Source organism: Salmo trutta, unplaced genomic scaffold (genome assembly GCF_901001165.1).
Source record: "Salmo trutta unplaced genomic scaffold, fSalTru1.1, whole genome shotgun sequence".
NCBI lineage: Eukaryota > Metazoa > Chordata > Actinopteri > Salmoniformes > Salmonidae > Salmo > Salmo trutta.
Genome location: NW_021822986.1, coordinates 12,501 through 27,961, shown reverse-complemented (window position 1 = coordinate 27,961; position 15,461 = coordinate 12,501). Strand labels below are relative to the sequence as shown.

The 15,461-nt window shown below is 44.4% G+C and overlaps 1 pseudogene; it reads left to right on the top strand.

The window, feature by feature from the left end:
* The window catches only part of LOC115187866 (E3 ubiquitin-protein ligase TRIM9-like), a 45,649-nt pseudogene that overhangs the window by 18,475 nt on the left and 11,713 nt on the right, over window positions 1-15,461 (top strand).

Sequence of the window (15,461 nt, the reverse complement as noted above, 5' to 3'; positions counted from 1 at the left end):
TTTAGCAGGTCCTGATCGTTCTATGCCATATGGCTGTGGGCTACACTAGTTCATTTAGCAGGTCCTGATCGTTCTATGCCATATGGCTGTGGGCTACACTAGTTCATTTAGCAGGTCCTAATCTTTCTATGCCATATGGCTGTGGGCTACACTAGTTCATTTAGCAGGTCCTAATCGTTCTATGCCATATGGCTGTGGGCTACACTAGTTCATTTAGCAGGTCCTAATCGTTCTATGCCATATGGCTGTGGGCTACACTAGTTCATTTAGCAGGTCCTAATCGTTCTATGCCATATGGCTGTGGGCTACACTAGTTCATTTAGCAGGTCCTAATCGTTCTATGCCATATGGCTGTGGGCTACACTAGTTCATTTAGCAGGTCCTAATCGTTCTATGCCATATGGCTGTGGGCTACACTAGTTCATTTAGCAGGTCCTAATCGTTCTATGCCATATGGCTGTGGGCTACACTAGTTCATTTAGCAGGTCCTAATCGTTCTATGCCATATGGCTGTGGGCTACACTAGTTCATTTAGCAGGTCCTAATCGTTCTATGCCATATGGCTGTGGGCTACACTAGTTCATTTAGCAGGTCCTAATCGTTCTATGCCATATGGCTGTGGGCTACACTAGTTCATTTAGCAGGTCCTAATCGTTCTATGCCATATGGCTGTGGGCTACACTAGTTCATTTAGCAGGTCCTAATCGTTCTATGCCATATGGCTGTGGGCTACACTAGTTCATTTAGCAGACAAGATTTGCTTAGAATTCCGTGTCATTTTATAGTATGAAGAAACACACCTGAACAAAACTGAATAAAATAGAAAGGATATTTTCTCAATGATTTGAGGGTTGTGCGCACATGCGGCTATTCTGTGTTGAGCGGTTAACAAAGAAATAGGTATTCCTACAGTATATGTTTAATTTAGAGTTATTCATGTAACTTTAGTTGTTCTACAAACGTTGGGCTATATGTTTTCATGTTTAATACATTGTAAGGCTGCATGATGAGACTCTAATGATGATTTTTTTAAAGTTGCATGAAAGGCATGAGCTCTGCTTTGTTTTTTTGTGCAGGCTGTACACACTTCATCAGTCTCTCGTTCACAATTTGACAAGCACTTGATAAGGCCTCGAATTTCCCCTTTGTGCGGCCATAATCCCCCTAAAAACATTGGTGCCTTTTGTGGCCAGTGGCCGTTGTGCCCTTGGGCTGAATATAATAATTATAATTCCTTTCTCCCGCCTGCGTGTCAAAGCACCTCTCACTCACATGGCTCTCAATCAACTGCTTTGCTTTATCTTGGCCAGGTCGCAATTGTAAATGAGAACTTGTTCTCAACTTGCCTACCTGGTTAAATAAAGGTGAAATAAAATATAAAATAAAATAAAATATGACCGGAACTTTCTCACAGGCTACAAGTGAAGACACATCGGGTACGCAACTGCACGCATCCTTATCCAATTCCCGAGGCGCATATTGAAGATATCGTCAACCAACAAGATGAGTAGGCCTAACAAACAGCAAAAGCACTAGCCCTATGTCAATCTACTATCCCCCGTAGTACAAAAGTAAGACCTATTCTGTGCGAGAAATAAATATTCCAAACATAGTGCGGGACAGTTGTGGGATGCAATAGATCTCATATTAAAAGCTGTTTTAACAGATAAAAACGTTTTGCTTAAAATGTTGATAAACTATTAGACTATTTCTTCACATTATAAGCGTAGAAATGTGCACATGGCAGTAGGATATAAGAGTGAAGCAGGAAAACATCATTATCAAAAGTGACCACAAATTTGTTTTTATGGTGAAAATGATCTTCCTCAAACGTGATACAGGTCGCAATTGTAAATGAGAACTTGTTCTCAACTTGCCTACCTGGTTAAATAAAGGTGAAATAAATAAATAAAATAAAATAAAAAAATAAAATACTCACGTGCTGCGTATGTGTATGCCAGTTAGGCTCTACACCTGTTGTAAAGCGGATTCGTGTGCTTTTAAGAAGTTATTTCGCCACTTTAGTTGTGATACAAACCTTATCAAAACATATAGGCCATAGGGCTAGGCTACATGAGGTGTGCAACTATGATTAGTAAAAGCATACGCTGTTTGCCTTAACTTTTTAGGGTATAGGGGGCAGTATTTTCGATTTCGGATGAATATCGTGCCCAGAGTAAACTGCCTAATACTCGGGCCCAGAGTCAAATATTTGCTTTGTTTTGTGTTTCTGTCTGTGATCTAGTGTCCTTAGTCTGTGATCTAGTGTCCTTAGGCTATGATCTAGGGTTAGTGTCCTTAGTCTGTGATCTAGTGTCCTTCGTCTGTGATCTAGTGTCCTTAGTCTGTGATCTAGGGTTAGTGTCCTTAGTCTGTGATCTAGTGTCCTTAGTCTGTGATCTAGGGTTAGTGTCCTTAGGCTATGATCTAGGGTTAGTGTCCTTAGTCTGTGATCTAGTGTCCTTAGTCTGTGATCTAGTGTCCTTAGTCTGTGATCTAGTGTCCTTAGTCTGTGATTTAGGGTTAGTGTCCTTAGTCTGCGATCTAGTGTCCTTAGTCTGTGATCTAGGGTTAGTGTCCTTAGTCTGTGATCTAGTGTCCTTAGTCTGTGATCTAGTGCCCTTAGTCTGTGATCTAGTGTCCTTAGTCTGTGATCTAGGGTTAGTGTCCTTAGTCTGTGATCTAGTGTCCTTAGTCTGTGATCTAGTGTCCTTAGTCTGTGATCTAGAGTTAGTGTCCTTAGCCTGTGATCTAGGGTTAGTGTCCTTAGTCTGTGATCTAGGGTTAGTGTCCTTAGGCTATGATCTAGTGTCCTTAGTCTGTGATCTAGTGTCCTTAGTCTGTGATCTAGTGTCCTTAGTCTGTGATCTAGAGTTAGTGTCCTTAGTCTGTGATCTAGTGTCCTTAGTCTGTGATCTAGAGTTAGTGTCCTTAGCCTGTTATCTAGGGTTAGTGTCCTTAGTCTGTGATCTAGGGTTAGTGTCCTTAGGCTATGATCTAGTGTCCTTAGGCTGTGATCTAGTGTCCTTAGTCTGTGATCTAGTGTCCTTAGTCTGTGATCTAGAGTTAGTGTCCTTAGTCTGTGATCTAGTGTCCTTAGTCTGTGATCTAGAGTTAGTGTCCTTAGCCTGTGATCTAGGGTTAGTGTCCTTAGTCTGTGATCTAGGGTTAGTGTCCTTAGGCTATGGTCTATTGTCCTTAGTCTGTGATCTAGTGTCCTTCGTCTGTGATCTAGTGTCCTTAGTCTGTGATCTAGGGTTAGTGTCCTTAGGCTATGATCTAGGGTTAGTGTCCTTAGTCTGTGATCTAGTGTCCTTAGTCTGTGATCTAGTGTCCTTAGTCTGTGATCTAGTGTCCTTAGTCTGTGATCTAGGGTTAGTGTCCTTAGTCTGTGATCTAGGGTTAGTGTCCTTAGTCTGTGATCTAGTGTCCTTAGTCTGTGATCTAGGGTTAGTGTCCTTAGTCTGTGATCTAGTGTCCTTCGTCTGTGATCTAGTGTCCTTAATCTGTGATCTAGGGTTAGTGTCCTTAGTCTGCGATCTAGTGTCCTTAGTCTGTGATCTAGGGTTAGTGTCCTTAGTCTGTGATCTAGTGTCCTTAGTCTGTGATCTAGTGTCCTTAGTCTGTGATCTAGTGTCCTTAGTCTGTGATCTAGGGTTAGTGTCCTTAGTCTGTGATCTAGTGTCCTTAGTCTGTGATCTAGTGTCCTTAGTCTGTGATCTAGAGTTAGTGTCCTTAGCCTGTGATCTAGGGTTAGTGTCCTTAGTCTGTGATCTAGGGTTAGTGTCCTTAGGCTATGATCTAGTGTCCTTAGTCTGTGATCTAATGTCCTTAGTCTGTGATCTAGTGTCCTTAGTCTGTGATCTAGAGTTAGTGTCCTTATTCTGTGATCTAGTGTCCTTAGTCTGTGATCTAGAGTTAGTGTCCTTAGCCTGTGATCTAGGGTTAGTGTCCTTAGTCTGTGATCTAGGGTTAGTGTCCTTAGGCTATGATCTATTGTCCTTAGTCTGTGATCTAGTGTCCTTCGTCTGTGATCTAGTTTCAACTGTTCTGCCTGCGGCTACGGAACCCTGACCTGTTCACCGGATGTGCTTGTTGCACCCTCGACAACTACAATGATTATTATTATTTGACCATGCTGGTCATTTATGAACATTTTAACATCTTGACCATGTTCTGTTATAATATCCACCCGGCACAGCCAGAAGAGGACTGGCCACCCCTCATAGCCTGGTTCCTCTCTAGGTTTCTTCCTAGGTTTTTGGCCTTTCTAGGGAGTTTTTCCTAGGGAGTTTTTCCTAGCCACCGTGCCTCTTTCACATGCATTGCTTGCTGTTTGGGGTTTTAGGCTGGGTTTCTGTACAGCACTTTGAGATTTCAGCTGATATACGAAGGGCTATATAAATAAATTTGATTTGATTTGATCTAGTGTCCTTAGTCTGTGATCTAGTGTCCTTAGTCTGTGATCTAGGGTTAGTGTCCTTAGGCTATGATCTAGGGTTAGTGTCCTTAGTCTGTGATCTAGTGTCCTTAGTCTGTGATCTAGGGTTAGTGTCCTTAGTCTGTGATCTAGTGTCCTTCGTCTGTGATCTAGTGTCCTTAGTCTGTGATCTAGGGTTAGTGTCCTTAGTCTGCGATCTAGTGTCCTTAGTCTGTGATCTAGGGTTAGTGTCCTTAGTCTGTGATCTAGTGTCCTTAGTCTGTGATCTAGTGTCCTTAGTCTGTGATCTAGTGTCCTTAGCCTGTGATCTAGGGTTAGTGTCCTTAGTCTGTGATCTAGTGTCCTTAGTCTGTGATCTAGTGTCCTTAGTCTGTGATCTAGAGTTAGTGTCCTTAGCCTGTGATCTAGGGTTAGTGTCCTTAGTCTGTGATCTAGGGTTAGTGTCCTTAGGCTATGATCTAGGGTTAGTGTCCTTAGTCTGTGATCTAGTGTCCTTAGTCTGTGATCTAGTGTCCTTAGTCTGTGATCTAGGGTTAGTGTCCTTAGTCTGTGATCTAGGCTTAGTGTCCTTAGTCTGTGATCTAGTGTCCTTAGTCTGTGATCTAGGGTTAGTGTCCTTAGTCTGTGATCTAGTGTCCTTCGTCTGTGATCTAGTGTCCTTAATCTGTGATCTAGGGTTAGTGTCCTTAGTCTGCGATCTAGTGTCCTTAGTCTGTGATCTAGGGTTAGTGTCCTTAGTCTGTGATCTAGTGTCCTTAGTCTGTGATCTAGTGTCCTTAGTCTGTGATCTAGTGTCCTTAGTCTGTGATCTAGGGTTAGTGTCCTTAGTCTGTGATCTAGTGTCCTTAGTCTGTGATCTAGTGTCCTTAGTCTGTGATCTAGAGTTAGTGTCCTTAGCCTGTGATCTAGGGTTAGTGTCCTTAGTCTGTGATCTAGGGTTAGTGTCCTTAGGCTATGATCTAGTGTCCTTAGTCTGTGATCTAATGTCCTTAGTGTGTGATCTAGTGTCCTTAGTCTGTGATCTAGAGTTAGTGTCCTTATTCTGTGATCTAGTGTCCTTAGTCTGTGATCTAGAGTTAGTGTCCTTAGCCTGTGATCTAGGGTTAGTGTCCTTAGTCTGTGATCTAGGGTTAGTGTCCTTAGGCTATGATCTATTGTCCTTAGTCTGTGATCTAGTGTCCTTCGTCTGTGATCTAGTTTCAACTGTTCTGCCTGCGGCTACGGAACCCTGACCTGTTCACCGGATGTGCTTGTTGCACCCTCGACAACTACAATGATTATTATTATTTGACCATGCTGGTCATTTATGAACATTTTAACATCTTGACCATGTTCTGTTATAATATCCACCCGGCACAGCCAGAAGAGGACTGGCCACCCCTCATAGCCTGGTTCCTCTCTAGGTTTCTTCCTAGGTTTTTGGCCTTTCTAGGGAGTTTTTCCTAGGGAGTTTTTCCTAGCCACCGTGCCTCTTTCACATGCATTGCTTGCTGTTTGGGGTTTTAGGCTGGGTTTCTGTACAGCACTTTGAGATTTCAGCTGATATACGAAGGGCTATATAAATAAATTTGATTTGATTTGATCTAGTGTCCTTAGTCTGTGATCTAGTGTCCTTAGTCTGTGATCTAGGGTTAGTGTCCTTAGGCTATGATCTAGGGTTAGTGTCCTTAGTCTGTGATCTAGTGTCCTTAGTCTGTGATCTAGGGTTAGTGTCCTTAGTCTGTGATCTAGTGTCCTTCGTCTGTGATCTAGTGTCCTTAGTCTGTGATCTAGGGTTAGTGTCCTTAGTCTGCGATCTAGTGTCCTTAGTCTGTGATCTAGGGTTAGTGTCCTTAGTCTGTGATCTAGTGTCCTTAGTCTGTGATCTAGTGTCCTTAGTCTGTGATCTAGTGTCCTTAGTCTGTGATCTAGAGTTAGTGTCCTTAGTCTGTGATCTAGTGTCCTTAGTCTGTGATCTAGTGTCCTTAGTCTGTGATCTAGAGTTAGTGTCCTTAGCCTGTGATCTAGGGTTAGTGTCCTTAGTCTGTGATCTAGGGTTAGTGTCCTTAGGCTATGATCTAGTGTCCTTAGTATGTGATCTAGTGTCCTTAGTCTGTGATCTAGTGTCCTTAGTCTGTGATCTAGAGTTAGTGTCCTTAGTCTGTGATCTAGGGTTAGTGTCCTTAGTCTGTGATCTAGGGTTAGTGTCCTTTGTGATCTAGGGTTAGTGTCCTTAGTCTGTGATCTAGGGTTAGTGTCCTTAGTCTGATCTAAAACACGACAGTGAATATTTCAGTACACTACAGTCTGCAAAAACACTACAGTAAATACTATTTGATTTGATTTGATCTAGTGTCCTTAGTCTGTGATCTAGTGTCCTTAGTCTGTGATCTAGGGTTAGTGTCCTTAGGCTATGATCTAGGGTTAGTGTCCTTAGTCTGTGATCTAGTGTCCTTAGTCTGTGATCTAGGGTTAGTGTCCTTAGTCTGTGATCTAGTGTCCTTCGTCTGTGATCTAGTGTCCTTAGTCTGTGATCTAGGGTTAGTGTCCTTAGTCTGCGATCTAGTGTCCTTAGTCTGTGATCTAGGGTTAGTGTCCTTAGTCTGTGATCTAGTGTCCTTAGTCTGTGATCTAGTGTCCTTAGTCTGTGATCTAGTGTCCTTAGTCTGTGATCTAGGGTTAGTGTCCTTAGTCTGTGATCTAGTGTCCTTAGTCTGTGATCTAGAGTTAGTGTCCTTAGCCTGTGATCTAGGGTTAGTGTCCTTAGTCTGTGATCTAGGGTTAGTGTCCTTAGGCTATGATCTAGTGTCCTTAGTATGTGATCTAGTGTCCTTAGTCTGTGATCTAGTGTCCTTAGTCTGTGATCTAGAGTTAGTGTCCTTAGTCTGTGATCTAGTGTCCTTAGTCTGTGATCTAGGGTTAGTGTCCTTTGTGATCTAGGGTTAGTGTCCTTAGTCTGTGATCTAGGGTTAGTGTCCTTAGTCTGATCTAAAACACGACAGTGAATATTTCAGTACACTACAGTCTGCAAAAACACTACAGTAAATACTATAGTAATCTTACCACAGTATACACTATAGTCTTCTTTCATGTGGGGTGTCCCTGTTTTTTCCAGGTCTCTGGCCCACTCTGACCCTGTATCTGTTTCAGACCGTTTTGGCTGTGCTGCTGAATAGGTACAACAGTGTTAATGACCCCAGCCACGAGTGACTCAGAGAGGAATGGTTCCTGGCCCCACCAGCTCTGCAGAGAGAGAGAGAGAGAGAGAGAGAGAGAGAGAGAGAGAGAGAGAGAGACAGAGGCAGTGGCCCACTTAGACATACCTCTGTCCTCTACTTCTTTATTCTGCCCTCTTTTACTGCTCTCTCTCTCTCTTCTCTCTCTCTCTCTCTCTCTCTCTCTCTCTCTCTCTCTCTCTCTCTCTCTCTCTCTCTCTCTCTCTCTCTCCTCTCTCTCTCTCTCTCTCTCTCTCTCTCTCCTCTCTCTCTCTCTCTCTCTCCTCTCTCTCTCTCTCTCTCTCTCTCTCATCTCTCTCTTGTCTTCACCCAGTAATTGAAATGTAATTCCTCCAACCTGACAAAACCCAGAGAAATGGATCTGGACTCATCAGCTGAAGCAGTTGTATTGATATTTCCTGTAGCAGTTTTATATCTCTGAGTACATCCCAAATGGCACCCTATTCCCTATATAGTGCACTACTTTTAACAAGTCTTATGTGGCCCTGGTCAAGGGGGAGGAGTGGAGGGGAGAGAGGAGGGGTAAGGGGGAGGAGTAGGGGAGAGGTGAGAGGGGTGAGTAGGGGGTGAGGGGGTGATGGGGAAGAGAGGAGAGGAGGAGGGTGGTTAAACTTTTTCTGTTCAACAGGAAGCCGGTTGTCTGCAGTGAGAAGAGAAGCACCTCTTGGAGCGGTGCCAGGCCACTGCAGGGGTGTGGACAACCTGACACCGCAGCCTGGGCCCAGGGCCACACAGGAGCACACATACACATACAGCTCTGGTCTAAAGTAGTGCACTATAAATTAACCCTATTCTCTATATAGAGCTCTGGTCTAAAGTAGTGCACTATAAATGGAACCCTATTCTCTATATAGAGCTCTGGTCTAAAGTAGTGCACTATAAATTGAACCCTATTCTCTATATAGAGCTCTGGTCAAAAGTAGTGCACTATAAATGGAACCCTATTCCCTATATAGAGCTCTGGTCTAAAGTAGTTCACTATAAATGGAACCCTATTTCCTATATAGAGCTCTGGTCTAAAGTAGTGCACTACAGGGAACAGGCAGCCAGAGCCTACATTATCACAGTCTACTGGACCAGGGGTGAGGTCAGTTCACATTCCACCAGCTAGTCCACAGGCCTGCCTGGCAGGAAAAGAGCTCAAACATTGTTGTGGTTCTTAGGTCTTGGTTCCAATCCGTCTCCGTGTACCATATAAAATGCACCGTGGTCGAAAGGATAGACCAAATAATCACAGACCAGGGAGATGGAGAGAGACCAGGGAGATAGAGAAATACCAGGGATATGGAGAGAGAGACCAGGGATATGGAGAGAGAGACCAGGGATATGGAGAGAGAGACCAGGGATATGGAGAGAGAGACCAGGGATATGGAGAGAGAGACCAGGGATATGGAGAGAGAGACCAGGGATATGGAGAGAGACCAGGGAGATGGAGAGAGACCAGGGAGATGGAGAGAGAGACCAGGGATATGGAGAGAGACCAGGGAGGTGGAGAGAGACCAGGGAGATGGAGAGAGAGACCAGGGATATGGAGAGAGAGACCAGGGATATGGAGAGAGAGACCAGGGATATGGAGAGAGAGACCAGGGATATGGAGAGAGAGACCAGGGAGATGGAGAGAGAGACCAGGGAGATGGAGAGAGAGACCAGGGAGATGGAGAAAGACCAGGGAGATGGAGAGAGAGACCAGGGATATGGAGAGAGAGACCAGGGAGATGGAGAGAGATACCAGGGAGATAGAGAGAGAGACCAGGGAGATGGAGAGAGAGACCAGGGATATGGAGAGAGAGACCAGGGATATGGAGGGAGAGACCAGGGATATGGAGAGAGAGACCAGGGAGATGGAGAGAGAGACCAGGGAGATGGAGAGAGAGACCAGGGAGATGGAGAGGAGAGACCAGGGAGATGGAGAGAGAGACCAGGGAGATGGAGAGAGAGACCAGGGAGATGGAGAGAGAGACCAGGGAGATAGAGAGAGAGACAAGGGAGATAGAGAGAGAGACCAGAGAGATGGACAGACCGGGGGGATAGATAGAGAGACCAGGGATATGGAGAGAGAGACCAGGAAGATGGAGAGAGACAAGGGAGATGGAGAGAGACAAGGGAGATGGAGAGAGAGACCAGGGAGATGGAGAGAGAGAGACCAGGGAGATAGATAGAGAGAGAGACCAGGGATATGGAGAGAGAGACCAGGGATATGGAGAGAGAGACCAGGGGATAGAGAGAGATCAGGGGGAGGGACAGACCAGGGAGATAGATAGAGAGAGAGACCAGGGAGATAGATAGAGAGAGAGACCTGGGAGAGAGATAGAGAGAGAGACCAGGGAGATAGATAGAGAGAGAGACCAGGGGGATAGAGAGAGACCAGGGAGATAGATAGAGAGAGAGACTAGGGAGCTAGATAGAGAGAGAGACCAAGGAGATAGATAGAGAGACAGACCGGGGAGATAGATAGAGAGAGAGACCAGGGAGATAGATAGAGAGAGAGACCAGGGGGATAGAGAGAGACCAGGGGGATAGAGAGAGACCAGGGGTAAGGGCAGACCACACAGATCCTTAGGACATCCAGCTGGAAGGACCATATAAAATATACCGCGGTCGCAGGACATTGGTTTGTTGGTTCTAATCCAGCTGGAAGGACCATATAAAATGTACCGCGGTCGCAGGACATTGGTTTGTTGGTTCTAATCCAGCTGGAAGGACCATATAAAATGTACCGTGGTCGCAAGACATTGCATGACAACACACATTATGAGTTACTGTCAGTCAGTGTGAGAACTGTACTGCTAATATCCAAACCAACACATCGATACACACACACACAGTGACACACACACACACACACACACACACACACACACACACACACACACACACACACACACACACAGTGACACACACACAAATAGTGACACACACACACACAGTGACACACACGCAGTGACACACACACACAGTGACACACACACACACACACAGTGACACACACACAGTGACACACACACACACACACAGTGACACACACACAGTGACACACACACACAGTGACACACACACAGTGACACACACACACACAGTGACACACACACACACAGTGACACACACACACACAGTGACACACACACACACAGTGACACACACACACAGTGACACACACACAGTGACACACACACAGTGACACACACACACAAACACAAACAACACATTTAAAAATCAGCAGACTAGCAGTTGCTGGACTAGTGTTGGTAGGTAACATCTATCTAAACAGCTCCAAGGCGAGGCTGGGCATGAGACTCAAACGGCACCCTATTCCCTATGTAGTGCACTACTTTAAACCAGGACCCATAGTGCACCCTATTCCCTATGTAGTGCACTACTTTAAACCAGGACCCATAGTGCACCCTATTCCCTATGTAGTGCACTACTTTAAACCAGGAACCATAGTGCACCCTATTCCCTATGTAGTGCACTACTTTAAACCAGGACCCATAGTGCACCCTATTCCCTATGTAGTGCACTACTTTAAACCAGGACCCATAGTGCACCCTATTCCCTATGTAGTGCACTACTTTAAGCCAGGACCCATAGTGCATCCTATTCCCTATGTAGTGAACTACTTTAGATCAGGGCCCATAATGCACTATATATGAAATAGGGTGCCATTTTGGACATACCCAGTGTGTTGTGGCCTGGGAGTAGGGTCCTCAAGGTGATTACATACCAGTGCACCAGTGTACCAGTGTACCAGTGTACCAGTGTACCAGTATACCAGTGTACCAGTGTACCAGTATACCAGTATACCAGTATACCAGTGTACCAGTGTACACAGTATACCAGTGTACCAGTGTACCAGTGTACCAGTGTAACCAGTCTACCGTGTACCAGTGTACCAGTGTACCAGTGTACCAATGTACCAGTCTACCAGTCTACCATTATACCAGTGTACCAGTATACCCAGTGTACCAATGTACCAGTCTACCAGGTATACCAGTGTACCAGTGTACCATGTACCAGTGTAACCAGTGTACCAATGTACCACTGTACCATAAACAGGTTTTTTTTAACATGGATCTCCTGAAAGCTACACCAAGGAACAGAGTTTAACATGTCATACTGATATGCTGGCAGCATACTACACAGATCATACACGTTACCTTAGCTAGCTAGCATTAGCATACTACACAGATCATACACGTAACTTAGCTAGCTAACAGTAGCATACTACACAGATCAACACGTTAACGTTAGCTACTAACAGTAGCATACTACACAGATCATACACGTTAACGTTGCTAGCTAGCATACTACACAGATCATACACGTTAACGTTAGCTAGCTAGCATACTACACAGATCATACACGTTAACGTTAGCTAGCTAACAGTAGCATACTACACAGATCATACAGGTTAACGTTAGCTAGCTAGCAGTAGCATACTACACAGATCATACACGTTAACCTTAGCTAGCTAGCAGTAGCATACTACACAGATCATACACGTTAACGTTAGCTGGCTAGCAGTAGCATACTACACAGATCATACACGTTAACGTTAGCTAGCTAACAGTAGCATACTACACAGATCATACACGTTAACGTTAGCTAGCTAACAGTAGCATACTACACAGATCATACACGTTAACGTTAGCTGGCTAGCAGTAGCATACTACACAGATCATACACGTTAACGTTAGCTAGCTAACAGTAGCATACTACACAGATCATACATGTTAACGTTAGCTAGCTAACAGTAGCATACTACACAGATCATACACGTTAACGTTAGCTAGCTAGCATACTACACAGATCATACACGTTAACGTTAGCTATTGAGCCAGACAGCTAACATTAGCTAGCTAGCTAACAGTAGCATACCACACAGCATACTACACAGATCATACACGTTAACGTTAGCTATTGAGCCAGCCAGACCGTTAGCATTAGCTAGCTAGCTAACAGTAGCATACTACACAGCATACTACACAGATCATACACATTAACGTTAGCTATTGAGACAGCCAGACAGTTAACATTAGCTAGCTAGCTAACAGTACGCTTTAACTTGCAATGAAAATGACTTTCTAACAAAATTTGAAACGTATAAAATATCTGAAAATGTAGCTAGCTAGACTCTCTTACCCGTGTATATGGATGGAAGCTTCTCCCTCTCTGTCACGGACGCCACGGTTGCTCTTAGTTTAAAGATGTAATCCGAAGACAGGTGTTTTATACAACAGTCTTCTGTGTGTGTTCTCTTTTCGACTCCCTCTGCATATTTGCAAACAAACGACCTACATTTTCTCCATCTCCTTAGCTATCATATTGTGCTTCCACCGGGAATTCCACTGATTTCAGAACCTGGTCCTCCAGAAAGTGGAGAGCATTAGCAACACTTTGGAAGTTATTTGTGACATCTTCAAAAAATCTGCGTTAGAAAGGATTACCTACACATACTGAGCAGCTCATGTTGTAGACAGAAGCATGCTACATGGCAGACCAATCAGAACTCATCTCTCGGCATGTCCAACCCATCATTATCTCAGCCAATCATGGACTTTTTCCATGGCTAAACCAACTAGGTTTGTAATTTATTAAGGCACATGAAAGTTCACATGTTCTAGAAGGCATTTCTGCCTTTAAAAAAATAAAAAGTTAAAATGCATCTCCTGTGAAGTAGTGACGAGCGACATATGCTTAGTTTCCTGAAATTAGTCACATATTGTCAATAATGCCACTTTTTCCTCCAATTCTCTTCTCTCCTTCCTCCTCTTCTCTCCTTCCTCTCCTCCTCTTCTCCTTTTCCTCCCACCCTCTTCTCTCCTTCCTCCTCTCCTCTTCTCCTTTTCCTCCTCTCCTCTTCTCTCCTTCCTCTCCTCCTCTTCTCTCCTTCCTCTCTTCTCTCCTTCCTCTCTTCTCTCCTCTTCTCTCCTTCCTCTCTTCTCTCCTCCTTTTCCTCCTCTCCTCTTCTCTCTTTCCTCTCCTCTTCTCTCCTTCCTCCTCTCCTCTTCTCTCCTTCCTCCTCTCCTCTTCTCATCCTTCCTCTCCTCCTCTTCTCTCCTTTCCTCCCACCCTCTTCTCTTTTCCTCTCCTCTCTTCTCCTTCCCTTCTCTACTTCCTGCTCTGATGTCTTAAGCTCCACTATTATATTTTTATAACTCTTATTATTATTATTGTTATTATAATTCAACCACTGAAACCTCTGCTGTTTAATACAGTATGTGTCCCTCCCTAAGACCTATCTATTCGCTCTTATAATTTGAATTAACATCTCGTTCTCCCTCCCTCCCTCTCCCTCCCTCCCTCCCTCCCTCCCTCCCCTCCCTCCCTCCCTCTCCCCCCCCTCCCTCCCTCCCCCCCCTCCCTCCCCTCCCTCTCTCCCAGGTGGTGAGGGATCAGATATCTCATTGTACAGTGAAGCTGCGTCAGACAACAGGCCTGATGGAATACTGTGTGGAGGTCATCAAGGAGAACGACCCCAGCGGATTCCTACAGGTAGGGTGTGTGTGGTGTGTGTGTGTGTGTGTGTGTGTGTGTGTGTGTGTGTGTGTGTGTGTGTGTGTAGATCGACCCTAGCGGGTTCCTACAGGTCAGTAAAGAACACCAGCTAGTTGAGCTGTCGTCATTACAACCACATCACAGGTGTCCCTTGTAAAATAAGTATTCTGACCTCAATGGGAGATTTTCTGGGTGTATATAGAGGTTAAACGGTTAGTGCAGAGTCAGATTAACTCGTGGATACCATTTTTATGTCTCTGCGTGCAGTTTGAAGGAAGTTTGAAGGTAGTTTTGTGAGCTAATGATAACTAGCGTTAGCGCAATGTCTAGAAGTCTACAGGAACAGCTAGCATGCTGTGTTTGTATAACCACTCATCACATACAGCAGCTATCAGATGAATATCTGGTCAAAAGTATTGCACTATATAGGGAATAGGGTAGTGCACTATATTGTTAGGAGTGTGTATTGGTGTCACGTCCTGACCAGTAAAAGGGGATATTTGTCATTGTAGTTTGGTCAGGGCGTGGCAGGGGGTGGTTGTTTTGTGTGTTTCTGTGTTTTGGTTTAGGTTCTATGTCTGTTTAAATCTAGTTTTCTATTTCTATGTTGGGTTTTTGGCAATGACCTCCAATTAGAGGCAGCTGGTTGTCGTTGTCTCTAATTGGAGGCCATATTTAGTTGGTGTTTGTTTCACTTGTGTTTTGTGGGTGGTTGTTTTCCTGTATAGCCCGTGTTGCCTTACGGAACTGTTTCGTCGTTTTGTTTATTTTTGTTTAAGTGTTATCTTTAAATAAATGAAGAAGATGAACACTTTACCCGCTGCGCCTTGGTCCAATCCTTATGACGCCTATGACAATTGAGGCGAAGTCAGGTGCAGGAGAGCAGAGTGTATGTGAACAAGCGCACTTATATTCCGGTCAAAATGACAGCACAAAATAGCATAAAATGTGCCCAAAACACGGAACATAGACAAAAAGTAATGTGCGTAACAATATCCACAATATCAACATACACGTACACAAACAATCCTACACAAAGACATGATGGGGAACTGAGAAATAATACATATGAAATTGATTGGGGAATGAAAACCAGGTGTGCAGGGAACAAGACAAAACAAATGGATACATGAAAAATGGAGCGGCGATGGCTTGAAAGCCGGTGACGATCGACCGCCAAACCTCCGCCCGAACAAGGAAAGGAACCGACTTTCGGTGGAAGTCATGACATATATATGAATAGGGTGCCATTTGGGACATTGTCTTTGACCCTGTCTGACCCTGTCTGACCCTGTTCCTGCCCCCAGATC